We start from the raw sequence: 16,972 nt of genomic DNA, 5'->3' as shown, positions 1-16,972 counted from the left end.
GAGAAAAGCCTCCATATGCGAGGGAAAAACGGTGAAAGAACCGCTGGGTTGGAGTGGACTGGAATAGAGTGGACTGGACGCCGGGAATAGAATGGACTGGACTGGACTCGAATAGAATGGACGGGAATAGAATGGAATGAACTGGAATGGAATGGAATAGAATGAACTGGAATGGAATGGGGATCAGTAAAGAAATGTAGGGTTAGAGAAGTTGCCTTTCGCCATTCTTAGAAGCACTCACGTCATCTACTTCAGTTTTTAAGGTACGAAGGACAGCAGGTTTCCCATCTTACCAACCTATAGGGGCAGCCTGGAAATCTCCCGGAAATATAACTGTTCTCCAGAGGGTAGAGGTCAGCCTTTTTGGAGAAAATGACTGCTTTACAGGGTGGACTCTAAGGCATTATACCCTGCTCACTTCCCTCCTCTCCCCAAACTCCAAATCTCCAGAAATTTCTCCTGGCAGCTGGCAATTCTGCTTGTTTCTGACAAAGCTTTTGTTTTTTGAAGTGGCTCAGGCCAGGTGGACGTTCAGTGGTTAAGTATTCACCTGTTTAGGGTTTTCTTAAACATCATTAAATTTAACTTAATACCTATTTATGCTCCAAGGACATGGCCCTGGGTAAACAAGTGACCTGAGAAGGTTCAGTATCAGTATCAATCTTTTTGATAGCCCTAGGCCATTCAAATTAAGGCAATAAATCAACAAATTAAAACACAAGCATTTTAAAGCTAAACCTTATAAACAAACGAGAGAACAGAACCTTAAAAGCTAAGAAATGTGTACAATTATTACAGATTATAATGTAGCCTTTATGCTACAACCTTTCTGCAATCTAAGTTTAGATGAGAGAAACATAAATGTGGCTACCTTGCATGGGATATTTTCAAAGACATCATCCATTATAAAACACATTTTATTCTCAGTACCTGACAGTTTTTCTAAAGTATTTTTAAGATATAAATTCGGGATATGAGAATACATGGGACAATACAAGATATAATGCTTTACATCTTCTATCTGATCTAAGCCACAGTCACATATGTGTTGATCTTTTGGACTCTTATTATATCTAACATGAGAAGACTATGAGTTGTGGTGTGTGCAGTCTGCAGATGTGTGTGTAAAGTGCCATTATGTCACAACTGATTTATGGCGACCCCAGGGTTTCAAGGTAAGAGATATTCAGGGGTGGTTTGCTATAGCCTGCCTCTGGGTGGACTGAGAGAGTTCTGAGATAACTATGACAGGCCCAAAGTCACCCAGCAGTCTTCATATGAAGGAGTGGGGAATCGAACCCAGTTCCCCAGATTAGAGTCCAGCATTCTTTAACCACTACTCTATGCTGGTTCTCAATCCACAAACAGTCTTTTTAATTGTTGGAGAAGAATGCCGGTGTGGTCACAGTGAGATCATTAAAATGCCCAGCTTGTCAAACACAACAGTGCTCACTGTTTTTATGTTCTTACGTTTTGTCCCCTCTTGGTGCCTGTACAGCTGAATGCATTCCTTAAATAATCTACAGAGGGTATGTTAGCCAAATAAGGCCCACATAGCAAAAATGGTGGAGGAAGCTCCAGATAGCAAAAATGGCGGAGGCTCACTCAATCTCTGGAACTTTTTATACCAAGCAGTAAACAACAGTGATACATGCGCAGTACATTCTTCCAGAACTCTATCCATCCCATACTAAAACCTTCTCTTGGGGCACTTTTGCACATGCAGAATGATGCACCTTCAATTCACTTTCACAATTGTTTGCAAGTGGATTTTGCTATATCACACAATAAAATCCAGCTGCAAAGTTCATTGAAAGTGGATTGAAAGTGCATTGTTTTGCAAGTGCGACTGTGCCCTAAGTTTCCCTGTTCCCTTATCTTGGTAGCCATGCTGCTAAGCAACATTTCCATAGTAACAACCTTCAGTTGAGAAAGAAAGGAATGTGCTATTGTTCTGTTCTAAAATACCAAGCAGAAATGTATCTTTCCCTTGCTTGCTTCAAGCAGCTACGTCTATAATAAATTCACCGTTTGCTAGGCCCATTTCAAATGGGAACTCTTGGGTTCATATATCAGAATCATGACCTAATTTCGCACCTCCACAGTTAGCCAGAAAAATAACTACATCTCCTATGAGGCAGTGGGACAACACGCATTCACAAAATACGGTCTTCTAAGTCATGAAAGAAAAATGGGGAGTAGACTTGTTGAAGCAAGGGTTCGATCATTTTTCTTTCAGGGGTTCAGAAGGGCTCAGACAAGACCCCAAACCAGTAGTGTGGGAACTGGTTTGGGGTCTTGTCTGAGGAAGCGGAGCATTCTATGCCCTGTTTCCGATAAAGATGAGAGCGTAGTCCTGTGTTGTGCACAGGAAGTGGCAGGAGGCTGCCTCTGCTGGAGAAAATAGTGCTGAATCTAAATAAGCATTAAAAAATAGCCTCATTTCTGTAGTAGTAACTCTTTTAAAATGTCCGTTAGGCAGATCTTTTCCGCATGGGCTGCAAAACAGTGGTGTGAAAACAGCTGTACACCCTTTTACACCGCTTTTAAACCATTTCCATAGCACTTCATGTTTTGGATATCACTAAGCTGTTTTGTGCCGAAAATACTATTATTAAACTTGGATTTTCATTTTTAAAGAGCATTTTTATCACCATAAAAAAAGCACTGGCTTAAAAAACATGCCTCTTTTTCACTCAAAGGCATTCCCCTCCGCTATAGAAAATGCACCAGCGAAAGCAGCAGCAAGAAATGGCAGTGAAAATGCAAGCAGTTGATGAGGTGACGAAGCGGGAGTTTCAAATCCAGCCCACAATTATTGTCTGAAGGGTAGAAGATCGCGGTCCTACTGTTCCATTTTGAAGCTCCACCGAGGAACAGCTGCTGCAGCTCCAGGGGAGCTTGAGGCTTCCCCAGCTGCTCCAGAGACCCGAGAGCAGCCGCTGCTCGCACTAGAAGAAAACCAAACTCTGCAAAAGAATTCAGACGCACTTTGCCCAAGTCAAAATCACTGAAAGCCCCTTCCCGCTGCATAAAATATTGTCATGCATTTTTCAAACCACTTTCACAACTGTTTGCAAGTGGATTTTTTGCTATTCCACACAGCTTCAAAGAGCACTGAAAGCAGTATTTGAAGAAGTGGCATTATGTCTGCATGTCGCGGAATGAGCCACTGCCCAATGTCACAAAGATGCTTTCACATACACAAAGGTCAAAGTGAAAGGCGTTAAAAGTGAAAGGCATTAAACTCTCGATTCTCGAATACCTTTTAATGGCATATAAATGGTTTAACATTAACATTGCAAGATAATAACAGCCTTTACAACTTCTGACGAGGTTAAAAATAACACACTATTAAAAAGAAATTCTGAATAGCCACCGCCTTCCAACGAAACAGTAGTTGTGGCTGTTTAAAAAAGATATATAACCTTCTGTTTATCTGTAATGCCTCTCACTTCCATGCAGGAAGGGGGGATTGTAATGCTTCTTCCTACCTAAGTCTCATTAAAAAGGACAATCCAACAGCATATGAGGATACTGTTTCCATGACAGAACCCATGCCACTTCCGGGCATTTCCTTTCTTTATGTGGAATTTTTCAAGGTGGAGTCAAGACTAAAGTTGATGAAGGCAGGGCATTACACCTAGCTAACGTGATTGCTCAACAACTGCATGCAGGGCCTCAACCAGGAAATAAAGGTACGAGGGCTACAATTAATCTTATCCACAGGTATTCCCAGAGAGATCGGGGAACAGGTTTAATTAGCTTCAAAAGGCATTAAACAAGCAGTAGGCACCAAGACCACATGTGGAGTATTGAGGTTAGGAAAAAGTTCCAGGAAGGAGGAGGAGTCAGGAAAGAGGCTGACGGATTGATCCCACAATCCAGCTCTCTCATCTTAATCTGGAACAGAGTATACAATCGAAGAAAAGTCTGGCATGCTTTTGTTCTGTGGCCTATGGAGGACATACAATTTCCTTCTATCATCTTTAGTGTGGAACAGGAGCATAAAGAACAAATTTAACTAAGCGCTGCTTCTAGTGGCAATATTTTATGAAGACAACTGATGATGGTGGCCAACCTGCTCCACTGAGGGTTTATGGTCCCTCTTTGGACCAGAAATCAGAAGCTCAGATTGGCCCCACTGCCAGTTCCAACTGTCTGGGGTCATTGAGTTAAAGTAAACCAGATGGGTAAAATTAACACAAGGACAAATACGAGAACTATTAGGGTGCTCCAGACCTTCCCTATGCTTAGTGCTTCCCTTCAGGAACATGTGCCAAACAGGCCAGCTGTTATTATGCAGCTAGACTTCTCAAGATCTATTATAATAAATTAGTTTTTAATGCCTTTTCTATTTTTGCTTCTCTTAAGTTAGTCAAGCAGTGTTATACAAGGCGATTAGTCATTTATACTCAACCTCTAAATGTACCTTTCAAAACATCACCAAAAATTCCATAGATGCACAATGGAAATTAGATTTATCAGAGAGGACGGCATAAGCATTGCTCTCGGTCACTCGTCATGCTTTGATCTTGTATATATAGAGCCCTCTCAAGATCAGCTTGCAAGGTGGTGTTTTTTGATGCGGCCACAAACTAACTTTCAACGGCTTCAGAATCAGCACCGGCCCCTGACAACAGCCACACCCCATTGCAAATCCAAACCTGGTTTTGTCCGTGTGTAAAAATAAACAACCAAAAAACCACTTTATGCTATGGCTGCTTTTGTTATCTGAAAACTATGTTTTGAGTCAACATGAAAGCAAAGCCACCAGTTAGGTTATCTAAGACAAGTCCCACATCAAAGTCCCAGAACTTCACTGAGCAACCACAACAAAGAGCGCAAGGACAGTGGGGAACAGGGAGATGCTCAGGGCAATTATTGTCCTCTTTGAGCAAGAATCAGCCAGCGTGGAGTAGTGGTTTAGAACAATGGACTCTAATCTGGAGAACTGGGTCTGATTCCCCACTCCTCCACAGGAACTCTTATCACCAGTGAACTGGATTTGTTCCCTTGCTCCTCTGCAAAGAAGCCTGCTGGGTGTCCCTGGAGCCACTCCCAGTTCTCTCAGAACTCTTTCAGCCCCACCTGCCTGGCACAAGGTGTCTCTGTTGGCGGGGAGAGAAAGGAAGGAGCCCGTTAAATGCTTGGCTTTGGCGTGAGTGATGGAGCAGCAGTGGCGTGAGTGGCTAATAGCAGTGGCTAAGAGCAGGTGCATTCTGATCCTGGAGGACCGGGTTTGATTCCCCAGCTTCTGCCGCTTGAGTTGTGGGAAGCTTATCACAGGGAATCTCCAGATTTCAGCCTGTACACTCCCCACACATGCCAGCTGGGTGACCTTGGGCTGATCACAGCTTCTCGAGGAGCTCTCTCAGCTCCCAGCACTCCACCCTCACAGGGTGTTTTAGAAGTTGTGAAGGAGGAAGGGGGCAAGGGAAGTTATGTAAGCCCCTTTGAGTCTCCTTTTACGGGAGAGAAAGGGGGATATAAATCCAAACTCTTCTTCTCTTTCTTCCTTACAGGGAGAGAAAGGCAGGGTATAAATCCAAACTCCTCCTCCTCCCTCTTCTACAACAGTAACGCTATACAAGGCAGGGACATTCAGTGACAAAAGGAGGAGCCCCTAAATCTAAATGTAGCCCCTGATCAGATAGGCTCATCAGAAAGTGGATCTATAAAGGGGAAATTGCTATATTTCCATCCTTCATACAATGGAAAAGGGTACCAGCGAGGAGAATTGGCTGCAGTCCTAGGAGAACTTTCTTGGGACTACATACACCCACTAAATAACATGGGACTTTGTTTGGTATAGACCTTGCTTGGGATTTGAGCAAGCCCTGTCTACCAAGGGCTAAAGGCTTGTCAGCTCGAATCCTTCTGCATCTCCCGGTGGTATTTATTTAAATGAGTGGGCTCTCACAGACAGTCCCTAGATCACAGGTCTGTCAAACTCCATCGGCCCTCCAAATGTCATATGCGACTACAAGTCCCCATCATCCCTCTGCACCAGCATCAATGGGATGATGGGAACTGTAATCCATAACACACCAACAGAGACTCGCGAGTTTGACACCTATGTCTAGATGCTAATCATGTCTAACAATGCTATCCTAAGCAGTCCACTGACTTGGCAAAAGGGTGATATAACTCTGTGTAGGACTGCAACTCTGTTTAGGACTGCACAGTCAGAGTCAAGATTTTTCTAGTCACAGCACACCCACACAGCTATTTAAAAGCTAACAGATTGGAGATAGAGGATTTGTTTTTAACTACTGCTTGAACCAGCTCAAAGGGGATGAGGCAAAATAAAAAGGCTGACAAAAACAGAAGTGTAAAAAAAACCTCAGAGATTACATTTCCAAAGTTAGTTATGTTTTTAACATCTCAGACTGAGCAATATTTGGGAATATAGGCTCAGGTGTGCATTTAGGGGAGAGCGACAACAGCTAAACTCTTCTGTGGGAAACTCCTGCGGAGATAACCAAGACTACAAATCAGCAAATGCAAGGATTATGAGGCTAGATCCCAATTCCTGTACAATAGTGCTTAAGTAACAGTAAAAGAGGAAGAAAGACCAGCACAAATACACACTGAGGTCTATAAATTCTTTTGAAGGCAGGAATAATAGCTATATTGAATTGCACTTGTGAGAGGTTCTATTGTTGGAGTCTCAACCTCTCCTATGAGAGAAAGGGAATAGAGTAAAATTTGGTCGGGATTAAAATCTTCCTTGGGCGAGGCCACTAGAGAGCAGTGAAATTGGTGAACCTTTGGCCATCTCCAGAATGTTATAGGACTACAATTCCCATCAGCCCACACCACCAGCATGGAAGCCGGAGTATTGGCCATGCCAGCAGTGAAAACTTGATAGGAATTGACAACCTTATAACATCCTGGTAGTGTAAGGATTACGCCTATAACCATGGCCCTAGAGAGTAAACTGTCATGGGAACTTGAGCTTGTTGACTGAAAAGGTCAAAAAAGGATGCAGTACAGCCTACAGAACTACAGAACCAGAGAAGAAGAAGGGTGTGAAAGACATATGCAAGGTACATAGCCGTAGACTGAAAAACAGGAACTAGTAAAAGGAATGGATGATAGAGGAAAGGGGCAGACACTTGCCAAGGCCGGGAATTGGGTGAGATGAATCTAATGTGAGAAGAGAGTCACTCTGAAGTAACAAACAAGGACACTTTTGGTCAAGTGAAGCACCACGGTGCTTTGTGAGGCAGATAGGACTTCAAAACATCGCATTCATGCTCAAGCATAAAACTTTCCTCTCCTCAGGTTGAAAAAAAAAATAGTGGTGTTGTGGTGGGAGATCCTAGAAATGGGATCAAGCCACAGAAAGTGAAAAAAAAGTGTAAGACCTCAGCTTTAGGGGCCATTGAGACAAGCAGGAGCTGGAACTTATGAGTCAGCAAATTATGCAAAAGGAATTTTGGGAGGACTTTGGGGTATTTTCAGCTCTTTAACTGCCCGCCCCTCCAAACTAATAGCTTCCTCCTCAGAACAAACACTTAAAAAAAAAGAAGTTTGCAAGGTGGAAATTCTGAGAGAAAACTTCCGACAGTAAGAGGCTGCTTCAGTTATTAGCTACCTGTGAATTCCTGCCACCACTATACTCTGTTGTACTAGCTCGGCTTTCTCCAGCTGTTTCCAAACAGAGTGTTTTACAGATCCACCTATATATTATTAGAGGAATGTGGGAACTCAAAAAAAGAGTTTTTAAAGGGAGGGGATGGAAGTGGGCAAAGTGGGGAGGGAAAATAGGTTAAGCCACTGACGTCCAGGGCCTATCCTTCAGCCATGCATCCTAAATTGCTCCTTCCTCAAACTGCTTTTTGCCTTTCTTTAGAAAGTGACCAACAGCTGTTTTCATTGCACACATCTTGCAGAGTATTGGGAACACCACACACCACACACACAGTGGTGGGCAATTGCCCATTCACAGCTTTTTTTCTGACCCACTGCAACATTGTAGCCAACTAAGGCAACCCTGCAAGGCAGCAAGAAGAGCCAGGGAAGCTGGGATACGGTTTCACCTTAAGCCGATAGGAAGGAAACGAAAGCCAATTCCATGCCTGCAGACTTTTAGTACAATTAGCTGCGATTTTCGGAGAACCGAGAAAACAAAGGCGTTAAGACAGTGGGTAAAACCACATACTTTTTCTTAGATTAAGAGGCTTCATTACACTTGGAAGTTGAGGGCTTGGAATTTCTCGAGATTGGGAACCAAGCAAGAAAGGAAGACTGGAAAAAAAACTTCCAACAGTCCTGTCACAAAAAACTTATTTACATCCCCACCCATCTTTTTTTTCAAAGTCTCAACAAGAAAGGCGGACTATAAATCCAATAAATTTGAAGGGCAGGCTTTTTGATTCTGGCCTCCCCCTCCCTCCTACATTTCCTTTAGATTGAAACATTTCTTGCCATGGGTTTTCCATGGGCTTTGTGGCTGGGTCTGATGCGTTTTTTGACGATCCTAACGTTTTTACCCTACATCTATGTGGAGCTAGCATGCTTGGAGGCATTCATGGCAGATTTAAGATGTGTAATTTTTCTCCCACTTTTGAAACATATTTCTGCAACATCCCTCTGAAGATGCCCCAGCCACAGATGTGTGCGAAATTCTAGGATCAAAAAACTACTAGACCATACATAATACCCAAGTCTGTAGAAACCCACAACAACCAGAGACAACTAACACCGAAATAAAAAAATTATGTTTAATTTTCTTTTATTCTAGCTCTAAGGAGTGTAGTATTGATATTCTTTTATAGTAGAGAGTGGAGTCTCATGATGCGAGAAGTGACCCTTCACATTAATTGTATTTTAGGCATAGAAGACAGCTGGCAGACAAATGGCTTTTTTAGGCTGCAAAAAAGCTGTTATTTTTCTATTTTAAGAATAAACAGTGCAACCTTTCTTTTGCAATAATATGCGTGCAATAAAGACTTCTAGAAAGACTGCTAAGCTTAAACTAACTTTTCTTCTGTCAGTTAGGAGCTCTGGGAAAATGTAACTTTTGTTTTACTTGCCAATGCATTAATGTATTCTTTAAATGCCTCTTCTACCACATTTTAGCATAACAACCCGATGTTTCCAGGAGGGATGCAGGTTCCCAGGAAGGGGGAGGAAAGGGAAGTGTGAAAATGTAACAACAACTTCCCAAAAGGATGCTGCCTCACTGGAGACTGCTGGGCTCCCTTTCCCCTTCCTCCTCCTATACCATAAATCTTTTGATTTTCATTGAAGGATATGAGTGCAGCTTATTATTTTGCAGGTTGGGTCAGCCTTCCTTTACCTGATGCCCGACAATAAATTCCTAGGTGCAAAAGGTGGAGTCCTAGGTTGACCAAAGTCCTCATTTAAATACTAACTGGCTACACTACAGACGGAGGTAAGTTAGAAGCCCACTACTCTTTTAGATCATGTGATGCATGAAGTAAGGTTTCAAACTTGTTTGATATCTTTTTGAGTTGATCCTTTCATAGAACTAGTTTAGTAGATGATGTTGCTTTTATGATCCTGTAAAACTGCCTATAAAAATCTGTCACTGCTTGTCACTTCTGCCTCCTGAATGGCTGAGGATTCAGTTTAAATAATAAATCCACTACTATTTATTCATCATACCTCTCACTTCCATGACAGCCTCCCATAGGTTGATTGAGTCGAGACTTTGGGATTGAGATATCTGATGATATCCAGACCTGCAGGCTCAATTCCAGTGTAAAAACCTACACAGGGATGGTTTCTGCTCTTCTTATACTCATTTTATAAAAGCACTATCATGTCCCAAATGCATACATTTTTATCCTGGGCCTTTTCTTCCAAGTCACTCAAAGTGGCATACTTTGATTCTCCTTTCCCATTTCATCTTCTACCTAACCACCCTAGGAGGCAAGATGCAGCCTGAGAGAGGGCAGCTTACCCAAGGGTACTCCAGGATTCTTTATGAACCCAGGTCATGCCACATCTTTAGTCCAACCCTCTAAATCCTTATATTATGTCACACTGGTTCTCATGAATATAACCAATTATATTCAGAGTCTGACAGGTGAGCTTGATTCAGACACCCTCTCCCCATGATACATTAGGTCTGAAGAATTCTGCACAAAGCAAAATCTTGCCCATTGTTTTCCATCATTTTGGTCCGTCCAAATAAAAGATACCATAATAACTGAATGGAAGGCTGTTAATCTGAAATGGAAGTTATATATAAAAAAAATTTATTTAATGGCTGTACATACTTGTAACTAGAACGTAAGCCAACCCCTTCTTTTTCTTGATAGCTCACCTGGTTTAAAAAAACCTAGTCTTCTTCAGGCATAAACACAGCATTACCTGGTTTCTGTTGGAAGGTTTATGATCTGAACCCCTGTGATTAAGCTTCAAAACGCTTTTCTTCTCCTAAAATCTGACAGCGGGACACCAGCCATAGCTCCTATAATTTGTTATGACTCTTCTCTCTATCTCTTCTCATGCTTTTCTTTCTTCTCTGCTTTTTCTTTCTGCTTACATCTTTTATCTTAAATTCCTCGTCTCTCTTTCTGCTCTATATTGCCTCAAATTCGAGTACGAATAAACACTACCACTAATCTCTTTATTGTTTAGCTTTTTTTCTTTTTTTTCTCTTGGTTGTATGCTATTAGTTTTTAATGTGTATTTGTAACAAGTTTATTAAAAGCTCCATAAATAAACTTTTTTTTAAAAAAATCTAGTCTTCTTGAAACGTGCAAACTTTACGGCATTACCTTGGTTTCTAGGTTTGAAGTTTTGTGATCTCTGACCCTCTGTGGTTAACTAAAACCTCTTTTCCTTTCTCTAAAATTTGACAGCATGGCGCCAGCCATACATCTCTGTGAACTCCCCATAACACGCACAAAGGGCTGCAGAACTACTTCACTTCACCTCTAACGCATGCAGCCCTGTCGCTGCTCTTCCCACTGAATCCCCACCATCGGCTTAGATCCCGGGCAGAGTTTCGGCGTGCGCGCAATGGGAATGGTCCAGAATACTCACGCAAGTCACTCCCACCTCCGATGTACGCTCTCGCAGACCGGGAAGCAGCGAAGCCCCACCACCTCGGCAACCTTTCCGCGCCGGACGGGAGGAAAGAGCTGCTGCACCACGCAGCCGAGGACAGAACCAGGCGGCCGAAGCCAGCTTGCTGCTTCCTGTCCGGCTGCACATTGCCACGCCCCCGCCGGCGCCTCTCGGCAAACTTTGCGCAAAGCTGGCGCCGCGCCCGGGGCGCTCCCGCGACTTTTCCAGCTCGCGCCCCCGGGTCCTGGCTGGGTCCTCGCGCGCCGCCAGAGTGCGCGCATCCCGCCTCACCTGTCCTCCGAGAGACGCTGATGAGCCCCGGTGGCTTCCTTAGGCACGATGGCCCGCCCATGCTCACCGCGTCCTGCGCGCCCTCCCACCTGGGCTGGCCGAGCAGGAGAGGCCGCCGAGTGAGCAGTCTCCGCGGGCAAAGGCTGAGAAGGCAGCCATAGAGGAGCGCCGGAGGAGACACCCGCGCCCGCTCTGCTGAGAGCCAGGCAGTGCCTCGCGCTCCACAAAGCCCTTCTCCCTACTACGCGTAATACCGGTGTGCTGGGCGAGTGGGACGGAAGCAACCGGGAGGAGGTGAGCGACAGGCTGGACGGGTTGCGAGCGGGGACTTCCGGGCCCTGGTTGGTGTGCTGAGAAAGCCTCCATATGCGAGAGGAAAAAGCGGGCGTGAAAGAACCGCTGCTGGTTGGGTGGACTGGAATGGGAAGTGGACTGGACGCCGGGAATAGGAATGGACTGGAATGGACTCGAATAGAATGGACCCAAGGAATAGAATGGAATGAAACCCTTGGAATGGGAATGGAATAGAATGAACTGGAATGGAATGGGGATCAGTAAAGAAATGTAGGGTTAGAGAAGTTGCCTTTCGCCATTCTTAGAAGCACTCACGTCATCTACTTCAGTTTTTAAGGTACGAAGGACAGCAGGTTTCCCATCTACTTTACCAATCCTATAGGGGAGGCAGCCTGGAAATCTCCCGGAAAATATATATAACTGTTCTCCAGGAGGGTAGAGGTCCAGCCTTTTTTTTGGAGAAAATGAGCTGCTTTTACAGGGTGGACTCCTAAGGCATTATGCCCTGCTCACTTCCCTCCCTCTCCCCAAACTCCAAATCTCCAGAAATTTCTCTCCCTGGCAGCTGGCAATTCTGCTTGTTGTTCTGCAACCAAAGCTTTTGAGCTCTTTTTTGAAGTGGTACTCAGGCCAGGTGGACCCGTTTCCAGTGGTTAAAAGTATTCACCTGTTTAGGGTTTTCTTAAGAAAGCATCGATTAAATTTAACTTAATTACCTATTTATGCTCCAAAAAGGACATGGCCCTGGGTAAACAAGTGACCTGAGAAGGTTCAGTATCAGTATCAATCTTTGATAGCCCTAGGCCATTCAAATTAAGGCAATAAATCAACAAATTAAAACACAAGCATTTTAAAGCTAAACCTTATAAAACAAAACGAGAGGAACAGAACAGCTTTAAAAAGCTAAGAAGTAGTGTGTACGAATTATTACAGATTATAATGTAGCCTTTAATGCTACAACCTTTCAGCAATCTGCACCAAGTTTAGAGTGAGTAGAGAAACATAAATGTATTGTGGCTACCTTGCATGGGATATTTTTACAAAGACATCATCCATTATAAAACACATTTTTATTCTCATAGTACCTGACAGTTTTTTTCTAAAGTATTTTTTAAGATATAAATTGAGGGATATGAGAATACATGGGACAATACAAGATATAATGCTTTACATCTTCTATTTGATCTAAGCCACAGTCACATATGTGTTGATCTTTTGGACTCTTATTATATCTAACATGAGAAGACTATATGAGTTGTGGTGTGTAATTAGCAGTCTGCAGGATAGTATTGTGTAAAGAATGCCATTATGTCACAACTGATTTAATAAAGCGACCCCCCAAGGGTTTCAAGGTAAGAATGATATTCAGAAATTGGGTGGTTTGCTTTATAGCCTGCCTCTGGGTGGACTGAGAGAGTCTCTGAGATAACTATATGACCCAGGCCCAAAGTCACGCCCAGCTTGAGTCTTCATATGAAGGAGGAGTGGGAATCGAACCCAGTTCCCCAGATTAGAGGAGTCCAGCATTCTTTAACCGCACTACTCTATGCTGGGTTCTCCAATCCACAAACAGTCTTTTTTTAATTGTTGTATAAGAAGAATGTTGGTGTGGTCACAGTGAGATCATTAAAAAAATGCCCAGCTTGTCCAAACACAACAGGGCAAGCTCACTGTTTTTTTTTATGTTCTTACGTTTTGTCCCCTCTTGGTGCCTGTACAGCTGAATGCATTCCTTAAATAATCTACAGAGGGTATGTTAGCCAGATAAGGCCCACATAGCAAAAATGGTGGAGGAAGCTCCAGATGATAGCAAAAAATGGCGGAGGCTCACTCCAATCTCTAGGACACTTTTATACCAAGCAGTAAACAACAGTGATACATGCGCAGTACATTCTTCCAGAACTCTATCCATCCCATACTAAAACCTTCTCTTGGGGCACTTTTGCACATGCAGAATGATGCACCTTCAATTCACTTTCACAATTGTTTGCAAGTGGATTTTGCTATATCACACAATAAAATCCAGCTGCAAAGTTCATTGAAAGTGGATTGAAAGTGCATTGTTTTGCAAGTGCGACTGTGCCCTAAGTTTCCCTGTTCCCTTATCTTGGTAGCCATGCTGCTAAGCAACATTTCCATAGTAAACAACCCTTCGGTTGAGAGAAAGAAAGGAATATTGTGCTATTGTTCTGTCTTCTAAAAAAAATACCAAGCAGAAATGTATCTTTCCGCACGCTTTGCTTCAAAGCAGCTACGTCTATATAGCCAAATTCAACCGTTTGCTAGGCCCGCATTTCAAATGGGAACTCTTGGGATTTCATATATCAGAATCATGACCTACTAATTTCGCACCTCCACAAAGTTAGCCAGAAAAAATAACTACATCTCCTATGGAGGCAGTGGGACAACTGCATTCACACCCAAAATGCAGGTCTTCCTAAGTCATGAAGAGAAAATGTATAGACTAGTTGAAGGAAGGTCTACGAGCACTGGAGGGATGAACACACTTTTCAGGGGTTCAGAAAGGGAGGCTCGAAGACAAGGACTCTCACCCAAACCAGTAGTGTGGGAACTGGTTTGGGGGTGCTTGTCTGATACCTCTGAAACCTGGAAAAAAAAGTGTGTTCATCCTCCAACTACTGAGACTCTCCCTTTAACATCTTTTAATTATTTCAACGAGAATATCTAAACACCTTTGGAAATCTTTACATCAATTCTCCAGTACTTCTTTCAGACCTTTTGTTCTTCAGCTGGAGGAATTCTAATTAGAACCGGAAATGAGGGCTGTATGGTGATTTCTTTTTTGTACATCCTCTTTGCAGCGGGAGGAGAGCATCCCTTGTAGCTGCTTGATTCAATTGCACTGGGAAGATGCTTTGATTTTTCTTCTATAGGATAGAGAGAGAACGTGTGCTTTGCTGGACTTGGATAAACGAGGTACAAAGCTGGAAATATGTAAATATTTTCTGAGCAGCTTTCTGTTGAAGAACCATGTCAGTTTCATTACTGAAAGCTATTTTTCCTTCCTTCCTTCCTTCATTCTGAAAGCTATTTATTATTTACTGCTTATCAAGCAGAGTATGAAGAATTGACCCACTTCAACAGCCCGTTGGGTTCAGTGGGCTTATTTGTAGGTCAAGTTTATAGAGGCTGCACTCATGCGTTACTCTGTAGCCCATTTGCGCTGCATTCTGCTCTGTCATCTGAACTTGGTTCAGTAATTTTTGTGTCATTTGTTAAGAGTCAGATGCCGAAGTCTGTTAACCTTAGTGAAGTTGCCCTGTTAAATTCGCTATGTAGTTCATCTTTCCTGATCCTTTCCCTCCTTTTTAGACTTACAGGGGTACCAGACTCCACAGGATTGGGGAGGCGATCAATTAAGATGTTGTCTGATGGATCCAATAAATGTTGAAATGGTATGGGGGGGGGGGCAGATTTTCCTACTGATATGGTCTATTTTCCTGTTGAAGAAAAAGAAGTGTTTGGATTTATACCCTGCCTTTCTTTCCTGTAAGGAGACTCAGGGCGGCTTACAAACTTCTTTCCCTTCCTCTCCCCACAATAGACACCTTGTGAGGTAGGTGAAGATGAGAGTTCTGAGAGAACTGTGACTAGCCCAAGGCCACCCAGTAGCCATGTAGGAGTGGGGAAACCGATCTGGTTCACCAGTTAAGAGTCCACTGCTCATGTGGAGAAGTGGGGAGTCAAGCCCGGTTCTCCAGAGCAGAGTTCACCTGTTCTTAACCACTCCACCACACTTGCTATTGCAGAAGTTGTAATTCCATTGTATCTCCATATACCTCAGTTGGCTGTCGTCTGAATGGCCATAGCTGCTGCGTGAATGCCATAGGATTGCATATGAACCAGGCTCATACCTCCTCCAGTTCTACCACATCCTTCCTTCACTAATTTGTGTGTTATTACAGAAATTGGTGCAACAGAGTTAGACCACCATGTTTAGCCACAGTAGTTGTTGTTAGCACACAAGCATGAGCCCGTTGTGTCAGCCCATTGCCCTGGGAAGGTTAATACATTCCCATTAGATAGATACAGTTTCCAGAAAAGTTGAAAACTTTTTGTGGAGAAAAAAAATATGGGAATAATGGAAATATATGCAATATTTAACTTTGCTACCAAACCTAACTTTACTGCTTTAACAACACAACATTTACAACTTAGCATATGGATGTACAGTTCTGTTCATGTGAGGAAGTGAGCTCTGACTCACAAAAGCTCATGTTGAAATTAATGTTAGTTAATTTTTAAAGTGTTATTGGGCTCCAGTATAATTTTGCTACAATTAACACAACTGCCCTGCTAGAATTATTTAACATATAAAATAGTTGGTATATGTATGCAGTTTTAAAATATAAATGCCATATAGTGCAATCCTTACAGAGTTACACCCTTATGAGCCAATTGAGATGGGTGGTACCTTTGCTTAGGAATGCACTGTTAGTTTACATGCAACATTGCAAGCATACCCTGTGCTTGAGGGAATGCTTGCAGCACCCTAGGCTTCCTTAGTACGTGTAGCTTAAATTTTTGTTGCATCAGAAGTGGGAACAAAATTAATTTAAAATTATATGAACTCATGGTAGAAGCCTACATGTGCAAGTATGTCTGTTGAACCACAGCCTACAAATGGGTCCCTTATATGTGTGTCTTGTTCTATATCAAGATACTAATCAAATGTAATGATTCTGCATTGAAAATGTTGGATTTTACAGCCTTGCATGCAGCAGCACAGAATTCTGGGAAATCTCAACGAACATTCTAAAAGTGACAGTTGGAAACTGTTAACTCTCTGTCTCTGCTGCGGAAAAATGTTGTTAAGTGTTCTGTTAACCAAAGCCATGTAAAAGCCTCTGACTAAAAGTTAACTATTGCAAATGATACTTGTTATGGTAACCAAACTGTAACCAAATGATGAACAGTGAATGTATCTATATATAAGTGATACGTTGTTATATGTGTAAGTTTCTTTCTCTCTCAGTATAAGTAAAGTTCTTTTGTTTATGATTTCTGAAGTAAAAAGGCTGGTCTTTACCAGGATAACTGTTCTTATCATAAAGGTTGCGCACAAGCTACACTCTGCTCGTTACTCTGCAAACAGGATCATATGTAAATATACCTGCTGATCAGCTCATGGTAGAATTTTAGCTTCATACCCCACACTTCGTTGTTGTGGTTGTATTCCCATGAATTATCCTTTGCAATTGTTCATAGTACAAGCAGATAGCTTTACTGTTCCTTGAATAGCACTATCCTTCCCAACATACCAATACTGCAATGACATTTTTTTTTTGCCTTAGAGCAGTGAGCTACAGCAGTA

Source organism: Sphaerodactylus townsendi, linkage group LG01, assembly GCF_021028975.2.
Source record: "Sphaerodactylus townsendi isolate TG3544 linkage group LG01, MPM_Stown_v2.3, whole genome shotgun sequence".
NCBI classification, from domain to species: Eukaryota; Metazoa; Chordata; class Lepidosauria; order Squamata; family Sphaerodactylidae; genus Sphaerodactylus; species Sphaerodactylus townsendi.
This window is presented reverse-complemented; position numbering follows the sequence as displayed.